Raw genomic sequence first — 15,669 nt, 5'->3', positions numbered from 1 at the left:
ATCATTTCCCCGAATGTCAGCTTACCGAATGACTCATTTCCCAAAAAGACATTTCCCCGAATGACGCGTTTCCCTGAAAAGTGATGCAGTTCAAACAGGTGCAAGAATAGTCTTTGGGGACTAGGTACTGAACTAGAAACAATGATAAGCAATTAAAACAAGAAGATAATGTAGACTATAAGGTTATCCTCGACTAAATATGTAAGTACATTTGGCCAAAAATGCCGATGATGGTGAAACTCGAAAGAATTGAAAATCAAGTAAAGAATAGTCATAAAGTTATGACAATTATAAGAGTTAAATACTTTTTGGGGAACTAGGTTATTCGGGGAAATAGGGTATTCGGGGCACTGGCATTATGTGAACTGACGTTCGTGGAAACGAAATTCGGGGAACCGTCATTCGGAGAAAAGTAGCACAACCGTTCAAAATAAGCTGCTTTTACATATGTCAGACTATGTTTTATGATCAAACTTGACCCAAGCTATTGATTTTTTTGTTTTCATAGTTAATCTACCTTTTTTTAAAATTGGCTGTTCTTTCTACTTGTATTTCCAAAGGGTGATTTATATTAGTGTAATATTCTTCATATGTACAAAATAAATTGATGGAATGTTTTTTTTTTTGCTTTCATAGCGTATTATCCCTTCTTTTGAACATATGCTGTTCTTCCTAGGTTTATTGTCTTCGTAATTATGTAGATTAATGAATCACAATTACACTAGAAAATTTCTCTTGTCTTTGATAATTTCTTTTCACAGCAAAGCTTAATAGCTACAAAATATCGTAGTCAGTATGCACTAGAGTGGCCAGCACTAGTCAGACTACAATAAACTACTGTAAAAATTTGAACAGAATCTATCAACTCTAAAGAGGGGCTAAATTTGTAAGGAGAAAATCGTCAAAATATATAAAATCGTCCAAGCGGTTCTAAAGATTTCTAATTAATAAATGGTTCCAAAGATTTTGAATTAAAAAAAAAAGACTGTAACAAATCGTAAATGCTGTCGTTCAAAAAATAAAAAAAAATGAACTAAAATGTTTTACCTATGAAAACTATAATTTGGTTTTCCTCGAATTTTCCAATTAAATGTGTTTACTATTTACTATTTACCATTTACCTGGATTTTAACAGCCCAAAAATCTTTTGTAATTTTTTTTTCTGGGGAATGTCCCATTCTGGGGAATGGTTTTCTGGGGAATGTCCTATTCTGGGGAATGGATTTCTGGGGAATGTCTCATTCTGGGGAATGGCGTTCTGGGGAATGTCATTCTGGGGAACGTCATTCTGGGAAATGTCGTACAATCGCAACTAGGCATCACTAATCACTAGTAGGGTCGGTGCTCCCTTAGTGGACAGTCCCCTATAGTCGCACTAGTGCCTTTTTACGGCCGTTTTACTATAAATCTTTCCAAAACATTTTTTGACATGGATGTCAGGAGCTATTTATCTAAGTAACATTGATACACAGCTTGATTTTGTTCAAAACATGATCGAAACAATTAGTTTTGCTTAAAATTTGAGCTCCCTTGCGCCTATAGTAAACCTATTGTTCCTATAGTAGCACTACTGAGAGAAACTATTTTTTATTATACGAAATACTTGATGAATTAAGAACTTTTTTACATCAAACGAAAGCTTTTGATCCACACTTTGTAGGAAAAATATAAAAGTTTTGTAAAAATACGGTTTTGATAAGTATTTTGACAACGCCGTAATGCTAGTGCTACTATACGAACAGAAATTAGAAATAGTACATAAATAGCTATTGGTACATCGACCCTATTATTATTTCACAACAATAAAGTGATCTACTCGCGTTAAACGATATCGGATAAGAGATAGGCTTTTTCTTCCACAAATCGTGAAAATAAGTTTTTATTTACAGCAGAAACAATAAGGACACAATTTGGTGGGCCCCGTAGCCGTGCGGTTAGTGTCAAGCATTTGAGCGCATTGTGTTATGGGGTGTGGGTTCGATTCCCGCTTCAGCCATTGAAACTTTTCGTCAGTAGTGTTTTTCGGCTGTGCCACTGGAGCATGCTTGTTCGTTGTCTAGAGTTAAGTTACAGTCAGTGCAGCTAAATGACTGAAGACGGTGTCCGTGTCTTTTTTTATACTGAATTGATACGCCAGCATCTTAAACAGATCAATTTCAATTTATGTATCCGTTGGGTATGATAAGAAATCAAAGCACATTTGAATTGCTATTTTCCAACTGGTAAAACCAAACATCTTATGCTATGCAGCGCTGATTTCTCATGATCAAAGCATAACCAGAACGTGTCCAATTGTGAGAATACTGAATAAACGACATCCACCACCTAGGCACAAGCACCGCCACTATACGCAAAAGCATTCCGCACACACATATGAATATGTACCTAGCTCTACCGGGCCGCTTCTAATTGATGTTTATTTTTCCTGTTTGTCAGTCGGCAAACATTCGAGATCCCACCACAACAGTGCACATGCTGAAACACCTAGACGCGGGTGAAAGCAAGAAAAATGTTCATTTTGGGTATTTATTTGTCATGTGCCATTTTGTTTATTTTTGCCCATACGTGGTCGTTGTATCCACTGCGCTGTAGATTTTCCTAGCTATTTGTTGGAGTAGCTTTCGGAGAACACAAGATTTTACGACAGGGCAAACAACCGACGGTATCTTACACCGAGCATTGGACACAAATTTGCCCTCCTCTGTGTACTGAATAGGTTGCATTACAATTGCCTTCATGCGGTTTCCATACGAAATGGTCAAATTTTGGAAAACTGATTGCCAAAATTCAATATCCATCAATTTCAAAAATAAAAACAAATATCGCTTAACAATTAGATGCGCCACATAAGAGTGTTGTAAAAAAACTCAAAAATTAAATGTCTTTCTGAATGAATTTTCCTGTCAAATTTTAGCAATTGGCGTTTTGACCAAGCCAGTGTACAACGTCCTACATATTTTTTTTTTGTTCCATTTGGCAGAATAAATGCAAATAGGACGTCAGGACGTGGTGTTATATTTCTACAATATTTAGTGTACAGCAAACGTGTACAGCAAAGGGACCCCTTTGTGGTCTTATTCAATTTTATGAGTTTTGCAATGCAATTCAGTCTTCATAGAAAAAAATCAAAAATCAACATAGTAATTTGTAAAAACAATAAAATTGTGCATATGATAAAAATCTCATCTGATTCTCAGCATGCTAACGATAGAAACTGTTGCATCGAATGCATGGAGACGCATGGTTACCAACCAACAAAATTTGACATTTGGCAGGAATGAATCAGCTGATATTTTTAAACATTTTAATTTCTCCACAAAATTTATTGTTAACTGTAGTGAGTTGATGAAAATATTAATTCCAATAGCATAGTTTATACGGAAAAGCATGTAACATCATTTTTATTCAAATACCGAATACCTACTACGTTCATTCTGTATCATATTTCGAACCTTGATTCAAATTACGAACAGCACGAATAAATCGTATACAAATAAACAATTTTGTAAATAATTGGTTGCTATTCTGTTGCATAGCCCCCTACCTTTTACTAAGAGAATGACCGACATAACGGCCTAGTTATCATACCCAAAAAAAAACAATGCTGAAAAGTGCTACTTTTCAGCACTGCAAAGGGGGAGCTCTCAAATTGACATAGGATTGCATCTATATGTCAGTTATTGAATTGTTCTGAATTTCTCAATGGCTTAGTCAACTAGATTCTGAATCTACTTCCACTTAACAAGCCGAATTAAGTAGAATGCGAATCGTAGATTCGGATGCAGAATCACAGGCGCTGGGTGATTTTTAACTGAAAAAGTATCGTATTGCGGACCTAGAATTTAAGCTATTCTTCTTCTACTTGGAAATTTTTCATATCAATTAAACATATTACATTTATAAGCATGTGTATATCTCACAAATAATTGTTTACCATGGTCTAATCGCTTATCGAAGTGAATCTTATGACCCAACGTTCCTCCCCACTGACAAACATCCTTCCCAGTAATGTTTGTGGAGATGCAGAGGTAAACACTGTTTCCAAATAACAAAGGTTACACAATAACATTCCTTTCATCAATCCCAACTAATTGCAAGGATGTGGCCAGCGCCTTTTTAGCCCTAGCCGAACTTCTAGATGATTTTTTGTGCCTCTTCACTGACTTCGGTCAATCACGGAATAGCAACTATTGATATGAGTAGTCAGTCTAAGCTAAGCTAAGTTAATTTATCCAACTCAAATCTTCAGTAAAAATTATGCACCTCTTTTGGGGATTGATTCAGATTCATAATTCATCACTCGAGAAGAGATTTAATTCCATTCTTTTTTCAAACACGATTTTTCTCCGGTTCATTGAACTATGGCCTACATTGACATCGACCATCTGGGCGCATCCCTTCACATCACCTTCAGCCTATACCGTCTACTGATGTGGAAACTTTTTCTATTGATTATTTTCTACTTATCTATCAGTGCTCGTTATCATTTTTTTCTTCTCTCCTCAACGGCCATGTCAATTCTATATTCCCCAACGACTCGGAACCATGTCCTTGTCAGTTTTTACTCAGTTCACCGCCTGGCCACGCTTGCTTTCTGCCGCCATTGTTTGTTCCATTTATCATGTTTTCCGATGTCGTTATTCTGCCATTAGGTGGCGCCGCTTTCACTTGTGTCGCGTTAATACAAAAACGGGCCGGGCAATGGTTCTGCCCCCAACCATGTACGGAAATGGGAAAAGATTATCCGCTAATTGATTCAATTGACAAAGTGTAAGGATAGCGAAGTTAAATACCACCCGAGCGCTTGTGGAACAGCGGGCATCAATTTGGTGTTGGTGTTGAGTAATTATTGCATCATAGAGAGATAGAGATATCAGAGTTGGATTTTAATTGGAATAGTTTGGCAATTCAACTTCATAAAATTACTTAAGACATAAACAAACTCTATGTTGATGGTGTTGTTGGAAACTCCAATTTATCCAAGCCAAGGCAAATGATCATCATTAAGAAATGTTATGATACCATAATTCTTGTTTTACTTGTAATCAGAAAAATACACATTGAAATCTGCATTTGAAAAATTAGGAGTTGTAAAATAAGTGGCAGCACTCATCAGATATAAGTACCGATTTCTTTTTTTTTTTTTTAGTTGAATTATCAAAACCAGTAACGAAAGAATGTCAGTGAAGTATCTACACTGTTTGAAAAAGACAAATTCAGAAAATTTCGTCAGAAAATTTTATTTTAAAACAGGACATTACTATAATCAAGGGTTCGAGTGGTCGTATGCCCCATTAGTAGCTTGATTTATTATTTAAATACAGCATATAAACGTGGTACCTACATGCAACGCTGCTTCGCCCTCACCATTGCGAAACGGTATTAAAAATGGCACGTAAAATAACATTCAATCAAAGCACGATAATTAGAATAAAATAATTATCACGTTCCAGTTATGCCCAGCAGGAGGGATTGGTGCGGTAACAATGCCTCGTAATCGATCCATGGCTTTCACGGGACATTCCTTCTAATCAAGCATGAATTCCATCAAAAAATTCAACTGAATTTTATCAAGAAGTCTATAAAATTAAACTACTGTAATTCGGGGGCAAATTGATCACTTTTTCACAACTTTAATTCTAAAATGACATACTGGAGCATAATTTGTCACCACATAATAAAACAAGGTAAAAAATAAAAAATAAACCCGAACTACTAAATTTGGGTCTCCTGAATCTGAAAATGATGTCAAAATTCTTACAACTCATGTATTTGATCATTTTCTGTACAACTAAACTTTGTGTATTCTCATTATACGTTTAAATGTAGATAATTTGTCTTGAAATCAGCACGATATTCGAGAATAAACGGTTCTATGAACAAAACATTAACTTTGTAATACTGTATGATACAGGGGATAGGCAAAATGATTGAAATAGATTGGTTGACGTTTTTGAAAAATGGATGAAATTGGATGCATCTGGAAGCATTCGAAGGCAAATTTGATCTAGTTTCAGTAATTTGTTTGGCCTTGCATATTGGCCTCCGAACACCGGAGTTGTTCTGGATTTACCGAGGTCATATCCAAAACACGTTTTTTGTCGCTTGTAGTTTTGTGTGGTGTGAAGTGTTTTATAGATGTTTACAATTTTCCAAGAAACTAAATCCTTTCAAAAATTGAATGCCGCCGGACGCATTAAGATTCGTTGGATATCTTCCAAAGTACAAGCGACAGAAAAAAAACGTGTTCTTCCAAAAAATCCGGAACAACTCCGGTGTCCGTAGGCCAATATACAATATACATGGCCAAACAAATTACTAGAAATAGAAATATTGCGGGACAGCCGCGGATTCGAACAAACTTTCCCAAGTGTCCAGGACAACGTCACGGATTGCAGAGATAACAAAAAATAAAGGAATTTGTATTTGAATTTAAACAATCAAATGTTATTTATACAAGATGTAAACGGTCCGATAGGACTCTAGACGGGTACTCAACAGGACCAATACATTTATCATAGTTGGTACCCTCACATAATGTTATTATTCTTACAAAAGTTAAATTGAAATCTCCTCAAAATATTTTAGGAATCCTCACAGAATCCTACTTGCACTGACTGTTTCTGTTTGGTTCCTGATCGAATTTCACGGAACCCAGTATTATATCCGGAGGGTTGTATGACATTTGCCAGAAAGTCGTTTGCCAGAATCAATCTGCCAGAATGGATCATTTGCCAGTATGGACCATTCCCCAGAAAGTCATTCCCCAGAAAGATCATTTCCCAGAAAAAAATACTTCCTCACTTTGCTTTGTATAGCAATACTTAAGCATGTAAAATCCTTCGAATTATTATACTTTTCAGCGTACGATATATTTGAAAATTATTGTTATGTATGTTGTCTTATATATTTGTTTTGTAAGATTTTTAGATTTTTGTTTGATCAGATGTTAACTAATAGTATTACAGACTAAAAGGAGCAGATAGCTGAAACGGTAAATGTGCAGCTATTCAACAAGACCAAGCTGAGGGACGTGGGTTTAAATACCACCGGTCGATGACCTTTTCGGATTAGAAATTTTCTCGATTCCTCAGGGCATTGAGTATAATATTTGTAACTGCTATACGATAAGCACATGAAAAGGATCAATTGGCAATAAAAGCTCTCAGTTAATAACTGTGTAAGTGCTCGTAAGAACACTTAGCTAAAAAGTAGGCTCTGTCCAGTTGCGGAGTAACGCCAAATAAGAAGTTGAAGGTATTATAAACTTCCGAAGTTTTCATAGTTTCTAAGAAATAACTATTTTGTAATGTTATAAGATTATTTTCCATACTATTTCATTCATTATTGCCTATAATAGGCAACTGTATTTTCAACATTGTCATAATGATTTTCCCTTCTTTAAATGTTATGTTGTTCTTCAGGGCTAACAAATACATTCTTTATATTTGAACTCAAAAGGTGTTTTGCTGCCTGCAGCTAACAGAAGCAATGCAAGTTATTTAAACAACTCAATTTTCAATAACTAGAGTTCCGTCAAGCTACCATTCACCGTGCATTTAAGAAAAATTTGCACTTCAAAAAATTATATAACTTAAGCGTATAATTATATTAATTATACAACTTAATTAATAATTTGAAGCGTACTAGAATACCACAACATAGCGTGCATTTATATAATAATTCAGGGAAACATATAAAACTAGTAATGCCTAATAAAAAATACTCAAAAATTATGTTCGAAAATGTCATGTTAAGGTCGCCTCGTATCGTTCTATGTCACCATTTACCGTGCACGCTGGTGCACCATTCACCGTGCGTATAGTTTTCGTCATGATTTAATTTTGTATCTTGAAGAAACCTTGTTGATGGAGCAACTATGTTGCTAGTAGTGTGCGCACTCATTTTTAAGAGTATTCAAATCTTCATTTACAATAAATACCATAAAAAGTTTAAAAATTGGCTAAATCATTATTTTTTCATTGAAATCGTTATAGGAGGTTTGACTGTAGAGTAAGGTGGGGCAAAAGTTCGACCTTAGTGGTATAATCAAAGTTTCCAGGAAAACAATAACAGTTGAAACAAAACAAGTACCATACAGTGAACCTTCAACATATTGGCTATAATTTTGCCGAACAAACATGTGTCAAAATATTTACCCATTTTTAGTTATAACAGTTTCAAAATTTATTGTCTTATTCGAACTTTTGCCCCACCGGTGGGGCAAGAGTTCGAATCTAGTGTGGGGCAAATGTTCGCTGGCTAAAACAATAAATATCGATCCTCTTATGACAGGCATACTTTACACCAGCCGTAAACTTAAGTTTGCCGAAAAATACACACTAAATTTTCATCAAAAAATTACCCAAAACCGGGTTAATTGTAATATACTCAAAAATAGCAGATTTTCGCAAAACTAAGTGGAAATGTAAAATTTTGGTGACAGTTTTCACACGATCAGACAAATTTAACTAAATTTGAAGATTATATGTGGATTTTAAGCGATTTGAAAATATTTCCGTGATTTTATACATGGGTCGAACTTTTGCCCCGCTGATTCGAACTTTTGCCCCACTAGGGGCCAAAAATTGTTTTCAAGCATTTATGCAAAATCTAATACACGTCAAAGCAACCTTATGGTAGGCCTAGAAACGCCCTTACATAAAATATTCAAAAAGAATTTATCTTCAATTGGTTCCATACAACGAAAGTTTGACCAAAAATTACAATTTTCACGTCGAAAAACAACAAATAGCCGTAACTTTTCCAAATCGCAATCGATTTTTATGATATTTGGAGTAAAAGTCTCTTACTTGAATAGCATTCGAACCACAATGACATTTATAAGATTTGTTTTGAATTGAGCTAGAAATCTTAAAAAGAAACTCTTACCCCACTCGAACTTTTGCCCCACTTTACTCTATTGACCAAACCATTCCATATTCACTCAAAGACTAAATATGAAGTAGTTTAATGACGACATAACAATAAATCTAATATTACCGAATAATGTCATGCTTTTTACACTAATGCACGGTAATAGGAACCATATATATTGAAAAAGATCCATTCACCGTGCATTTGGGTTTCAACTGAAGCAAAATAAAAAAATCTAATTCGCATAAAATTTAATTGCTCATATGATGAAATACATCTTACTAATAGTATTCACAGCGAAAACTTGTTGAAATTTTGAAAAATTTCATAATCTATCGTTAAAATGAAAAATGACAATTTTTGGCGTTTTTACTAAGAGTGTTGAAAAATCTCATTCACAAACAGAATTCACATAATTTTGACTACATAAACTAGGTTTTTCAAAATGCTTTGTGACAAAAAATTCTTCATTTCATCAGTTTTATCTTATTTTTCTGACAAAAGAATAATTTGTGAAAATTGTATGACTATTTTGAATTTGTATATGTGCACGGTGAATGGAGGCCGCACGGTGACTGGTGACTTAACGGTAATCTATATTAATTGCTGTGCACCAACGCGCAATTTTCATGTATGTAGACATATAATAATACGGATGCACTATGTTGCAGGTTGAAGTGACTCACTTCTGCCACTTCAACTTATCCTTTAGATGTATAACGTATACGTAAAATTAAAAAAAGAAGTGATTTCTTAGCCGCACATGGAATTTTATAACTTATGGGAGTCAAGCTCATTGTTTCATTTGGTTAAGTTGTACGCAACGATCCGGTTCGGAGTTTGTGTGTCACCACACTCAAACTTGAAACCTTTTTAATGATGTATTGAAATCAATTATCCCATATGCTTGGATCTCCATCAACACGATACCCCTCCATCGATATGCAGATGTGAATTTACATTTATGATGTTTTTGTCATCAGTCTCAAATGCACACTCAAATGACAACGAGTCTTTTTTAATATATTTCCTTATACTTCTTCGAACTAAAAATCATGGTCAACATTTTCCACTTCTTCCTAAAAAACTTCACTAAAATGAACGTTTTGAAATGGTCAGTGGACCAAGTACCGTTTTGACTCATATTCCGAACACTTGAGGCCAACAGTGATTTCAAATGTATCTGATGGGCATAAAATAGCTGATATTTGGGAAAATTCTAATTTCTCTGTCAAGTCTAACTGTTAGCTGTTAGGTGTGCTGATAAAATTGTTTATTTAAACTTGTTCAGTACTGTTTTTACGTGAAGGAATAACATTTTGATTCAAATACCGAACATTCTGAATAATTTCGCAAATAAATGTATCTGAACTAGTTGCCCTTTGCCCGTAACGCGGGTAGATCACCTTTTCGAGGTGCGTTACGGGGTAAGATCTACCATATTGTACTCTTGTTGTATCTGTTCTTGTGAATACTTATAAGTTAGGGTCGGAAGAGTATAAGAGAGTAACAAGGCACTAAGACCCACCTATTTGTCCTAGATAATGAGGAGGTCGAAGTGAAAAAATGGCTCAATCAGCATCTGAGGTTGGTTTCAACTCATGAGACAATTTCTTTCCGAGTTCAAGAGTTTATCTTTCGATATCTAGGAGGGAAACGATTCCGAATCAGTGGAGTAGCAGACCTTCTAAAATAAGCTTTTTGTTTCAAGGAATCTAAATGTTTCATGGGATGAAACCTGTTCACAGTTTCAAAAAACGACTTTGAACCTTATAAGTAGAAGCAATAATTTGATACGCTAGAGTACCGATGCATGGTCAAAATCAGTATCATTCAACCAGCTTAGTGGCCGAACCTGATTGAGGGGCGCGCTTTTGAGAGTTTAATGGTGACAAACTGTTTTCTCCAAAAGGTATAAATAGCGGTATCTTTTTTTAAAGAGGCTCTATGCAAAATGGTAAAGAATGATATTTGTATAAAAAACGACTACCCCATTATTTCTCAATAGTAATGGAGTAGAACGACATGGATTAAACAAAGGACACGGGTATACCACAAAAGATCAAAGAAAACTGGTCGCAGTAGTTCATCTCGAACAGAAACAGAATAAAATCTGAACTAGTTTTACTCGTCTCGAACTAAAGAATCCTCAATTCTCCGGAGGTATAAAATGGATTGGAAGACGTTGAAATTTTATTGCAATTTACTTGTGATTCGATGACATATTTCAGCGAAACATTTCAACCAATGCGCCATACAAACACCAAGTGTTCGGATTATGAGTCTGTTTGGAATTTGCGACCAAACGGTACAAATCATTCGACATAATCATAATCATTCGACCAAATGTTCGAGAAAAATAATATTTTGTTTAACAATGCCAAACGGCATTACGCCATATGGAGTAGAGCCGATCCGTATCCGGTTTGTCCGAAGCGGAGAAGAGAAACTGGTGTAGAATCTGATGTGGACAACCAGCCAACGTATGACCAGAATAAAGCCGAATTGAAAAAAAGCAATTTCGATTCAAGTGTCTCAAGTGGGATTTACGTGATGTTCAGCTTGTGGGCTTCGTGGCCGTGCGGTTAGTGTTGTCATGCAGTAAGCGCATCGTGTCATGGGGGGTGTGGGTTCGATTCCCGCTTTAGCCATCGAAACTTCTCGTGAGAAATGTTCTCGGCTATGTCACTGGAGAATGCTCGTCCGTTTTCTAGTGTTACTTTACAGTCTGTGCAGCTAAATGGCTGTAAACGGTGTCCGAGCCTTTTATTTTCATGCAACAGATCCCCGATATATATGAACATTCGACTGGCTATTTTAATATTTTGTGCTGAGTTTTAAATAACTTCGGTTCGAATATTCTTAGTCTTCTGCTCAGCTTAACAATCAATGGAAATAATGTTGATATGAACTTTGAAAACAAAAATACGTACAGATGCATGTTCTGAAGCTAACACATACAATAATGTACAGAAAAAAAGAGTAAAATAAAGACGCTTGGATCTCGGGTTCTAGTAGACCGATTGACCTTTTCACCGTAGCCTGCAAATAACACGAAATTATCTCAGTTGGAAATTCACCACGTGTTATAAATAAACTTCAAAGTAATTCCATTTCTAAAATTTTGACAAAAATTATGAATTTTTGATTTTTTTTTATTTATTGCACAAACAATTCCATTGTTTTATAATATGAAATGAAATTAGATCGGTTATAATGATTGCATTTAAAGTACAGAGTAGTGTTTGATCCTTTGGCCGTGTCACTTTCTCATTGTTCAATAGAAAATCAATTTCATCTTTAAATAGTGAACTACAGTATTAAAGAGAAGTTTTTTCTTGCACTTAATCATTATGAAAACCTGATTATGTGCAATTTAAACATTCTTAATCATTCAAGAGAACATAAAATTAATAGTGTGTAGAATTTTAGAACTGTAATAGCTGAAAATTCTATCTAAATTTATAATAATAAGTCTAGGTATGTTTTAATAACAAGTTGCCAATTGGCGTGATATGAATAGAATTGTTAAACTCTTCGCGGGCTGCGCGTTGTACAGCCCTGATTTAGAGCAATATGCATTTCTTTTAAAATGTTCAATTTTATAAGACAAGACGTTTGTAGAATAAAATTTAACTGTAAAATTGATTGTTTTAAAAAAAAAATGCCCAACATTATTTAGTTTATGTTAATTTCCACAAAATGAAAGATTTAAAAAAAAATCAAAAGCTTGCCCTCAAATGCTAGGATTTTTCTGATGAGTAAAATTTCTTTTTTTTTCAGCTGCGATGAAAATTTCAGTTCAATTAGAGCACTAGAAGCCAGGCCTCCGAACTTGACCATTGTATATAAAAAAACAGCCATTTTTCAGGGAGACCTTACCCCGAAGAAGCATTTTCTTTTAAAAAAAATGCCAAGCCAATGCGAGTGCCTAATTTGAATTTGAATTTAGAAGCAAGAAAATAAATTGTAATATCACATGAAATGATGTAGAAAATAAAGCTTATTTAACATTCAAATATTCGAAGCAAATGACTCTGTAGTTACAACCTTTAAAAAATAAACGTGTGCATACTTGCGATTGAATAGATAAAACGATGCAAGTTAAACTTGCAAATTCGATTGATGGTTTGGATTAATAATACACTTTTCAACTCATTTGGTTCACGGGAAGTTCCCATATGGAGTAAATTTCCCAAACACACGGATAAATTGCCAGTCGATGATTTTCTCAGGTTCGTTAAATTTGAGATTTGAGAAAGAACTAATTTTCCGAACTGGCACAATATGCAGTGTAACTAATGTTTTCGTTACTGTTACTCGAAAGTGCTCTGTATCAACTTGCCCAAGAAATTAGCTACATATGCTCTGAATACGCGGATCACTCAATTTCTAAATATCACTGACTCGAAACGATTGTTTACAGCCAAATCGACAGTAAATTACTTTTCTTGCATCTGCCATCGTTGTGTACCTCCCAAAAAGCAAATGCAAGAGCGAGAACACCCAAATAAACAATCATCACGCCGTCATTCTTTACAGATGTGCATAAAACGGTTATGATAGTTACCTAAATTTATGACGTCCAACTGCGAAAACACATCATCGTCGTCGTCGCTTGGAACACTCACTGAGCTATAACCGTTGGTGGATTGCAAATTCAATTTTGTTCACTCACAGTTTTTTCTCCATTGGCAGATTGGCAGACACGTGTCACTAATATTCACTATTTTCTTCTTCACTTGAATGTAGCTTCTGCAGCAATAACAGAACGGGATGATTTTTTTTTTTCTTCACGGAACGGATTCCTCGCTTTATTCTGAGAAATCGTTTTGATATAATTGAAATTCTTCTTCAATCTACACTTTCCTCACCGTTTGCACTTACATCATACAATTAATTTACATTCAGCATCATCTGAGCTTTCTGCGCGGGTAATATCCTTTATTTTCCCTCCCTCGTTGAGTTTCCTTTTACATTAATGCAATCTCACTGACATACAGCCGTTTGTTTAACGATTCAATCTATTTCAGCTCTTCGTCACTATTTCTGCAACATCATCAGGATAAATATAATAGGCAACCTGTATAGCGATTTCTTACTGCTCTATTTTCACTTGATTATGTACTTCCTTTTTATTTCTACACATAAAATACCACTCATCGAAACTGCCCATAACACAACTTCCGCCCGGATGCAGCAGACTCCGAAATCCACTACCTGAACTCCAACCTCTCCTACATCATCAGAGCAGATGCATTGAATTTCCAACTCACAATCCACACGATACCAGGATTGGAAACTCTGCTAGAATGCGACCTGCCGCTGCGTCACCACCCGTAGCTTCGGTAGACGTTGAAAGAGGTCCGGGGAGCAGAAGTCTATCCCGCAAGAATTAACCTCCAAGTCTCCAGTGGCTGTGTCTATGTGAGGCGCCTTGTGTATGTTCAACACCTAGATCCAGACCGCGAGACGGAGCAACGTGGATTTTCCGACCGAACGCAACCAAAGTTTATCTCAGACTGAAAGGGAAAAGTAACTGCCATCTGGTTGGTTTGGTTGCCTTGCTGCGAAAGCTTTTCCGTAGTAAATGGTTGCTCTCGTCGTCGTCGGTTACTCACGATCCTCGGCATCGGCAGCTCTAACTGGGGTTCAATCTCCCAGCTAGGGTGGGGCTTATTTACGAACATCTTTGGTAGCCAAAATTTTCAAATGAATGATAAATGTAAATGATCATCGTTCCCAAAGGAACATACTGTGATAAAAATAGATTTTCTGGTAAATTCATACTGAAACCAGGCACACATCGTTAGAATTCCAATTCTATGTCTATGTTCGTTTGGGTTCACTTAAATTGATGGACTCCTCGTACGCCAGCTAGTTAACCAGTTTTCAAAAAAGTATTATTTTTGTTAAATCTTCCCTTATGTAATATGTCTCATATTTCCCTTGGAACATAAAGGAAACTTAGTGGCAACGTATAGTGGAAGGATTTAGCTTTCTTTTGCAAATAAAAAAAAGACGTCCATTTTGAATTTCATCAGAAAACCCGTTATTTTTTTCATCATTGGCTTAGATGATCTAAGGTTGAACTTGTTATAAAAACTCCGTACCGAACTTTTGTGGCGATGTGTGTAAGAATTCAAATTCGAAAAGCATAATAATGAGGTCAAGGCTTTTATTAAACTTAGAATCTATAAATTGTTGATTAAAACTGTTGTTTCCTAGAAATAATTTCTAAGAAATGCTGAAAGTTCTACAAAAGCATTTTCGAAGACGATTTTTAAAAACTTTCTACGTATAGCAAAAATAAAAGTGTTTGTTAGGAGCTCTTTTCTAATATGAGCACGACCATACTCCGTGATTAACCAGAATGATCAAACTTGCATAAGGAACCAATATATGTAGCTTGAAATTAGCTTCGATGTGCACTTTCGAGGACTTCAATTATTGTAAAGTCGATAACGGCGTGAGCCATGTCCTTACGGTCACCGTGAAGGTGAAAGAAAAACCTCATTCAGCGGAGCAGTTTTTCCAAAAATGCTGATAAATCTAAACACAAGACTAGTAATTTCTAATGTCTAATACGTTTGATTTTCATATATTCTTTTATTATGTAGATATTACTCAGAGCATCTTCGCCGGGGATCTGCTTCATTATTTCTGGTTGTACCAGCATGTCCCGGGATCCATCAGAGCCGCACATTTTTGTTTCGGGAAGTTTAACTATGAATGACATAATGACATCTTCCCTCTTGCTTTTGCCTGCACATTGAGCCAAGTGGATTCCAA

The 15,669-nt window shown here is 35.5% G+C and overlaps 1 protein-coding gene across 3 annotated transcripts in view; it reads right to left on the bottom strand.

The window, feature by feature from the left end:
* The window catches only part of LOC5569618, a 357,222-nt gene extending 342,809 nt beyond the window's left edge, over positions 1 to 14,413 (bottom strand). For all 3 annotated transcript variants that reach the window (XR_002500093.1, XM_021842777.1, XM_021842778.1), the window contains exon 1: positions 13,448 to 14,413. The gene's annotated coding sequence lies outside the window, so the exon portion shown is untranslated. The remainder of the gene's footprint in view (positions 1 to 13,447) is intronic.
* Between the last annotated feature and the right edge of the window lie 1,256 nt (positions 14,414 to 15,669).

The sequence above is a fragment of the Aedes aegypti genome, chromosome 2 (genome assembly GCF_002204515.2).
Source record: "Aedes aegypti strain LVP_AGWG chromosome 2, AaegL5.0 Primary Assembly, whole genome shotgun sequence".
NCBI lineage: Eukaryota > Metazoa > Arthropoda > Insecta > Diptera > Culicidae > Aedes > Aedes aegypti.
The sequence above is the reverse complement of the archived record's forward strand: the minus strand, read 5'-3'. Positions and strand labels throughout refer to the sequence as shown.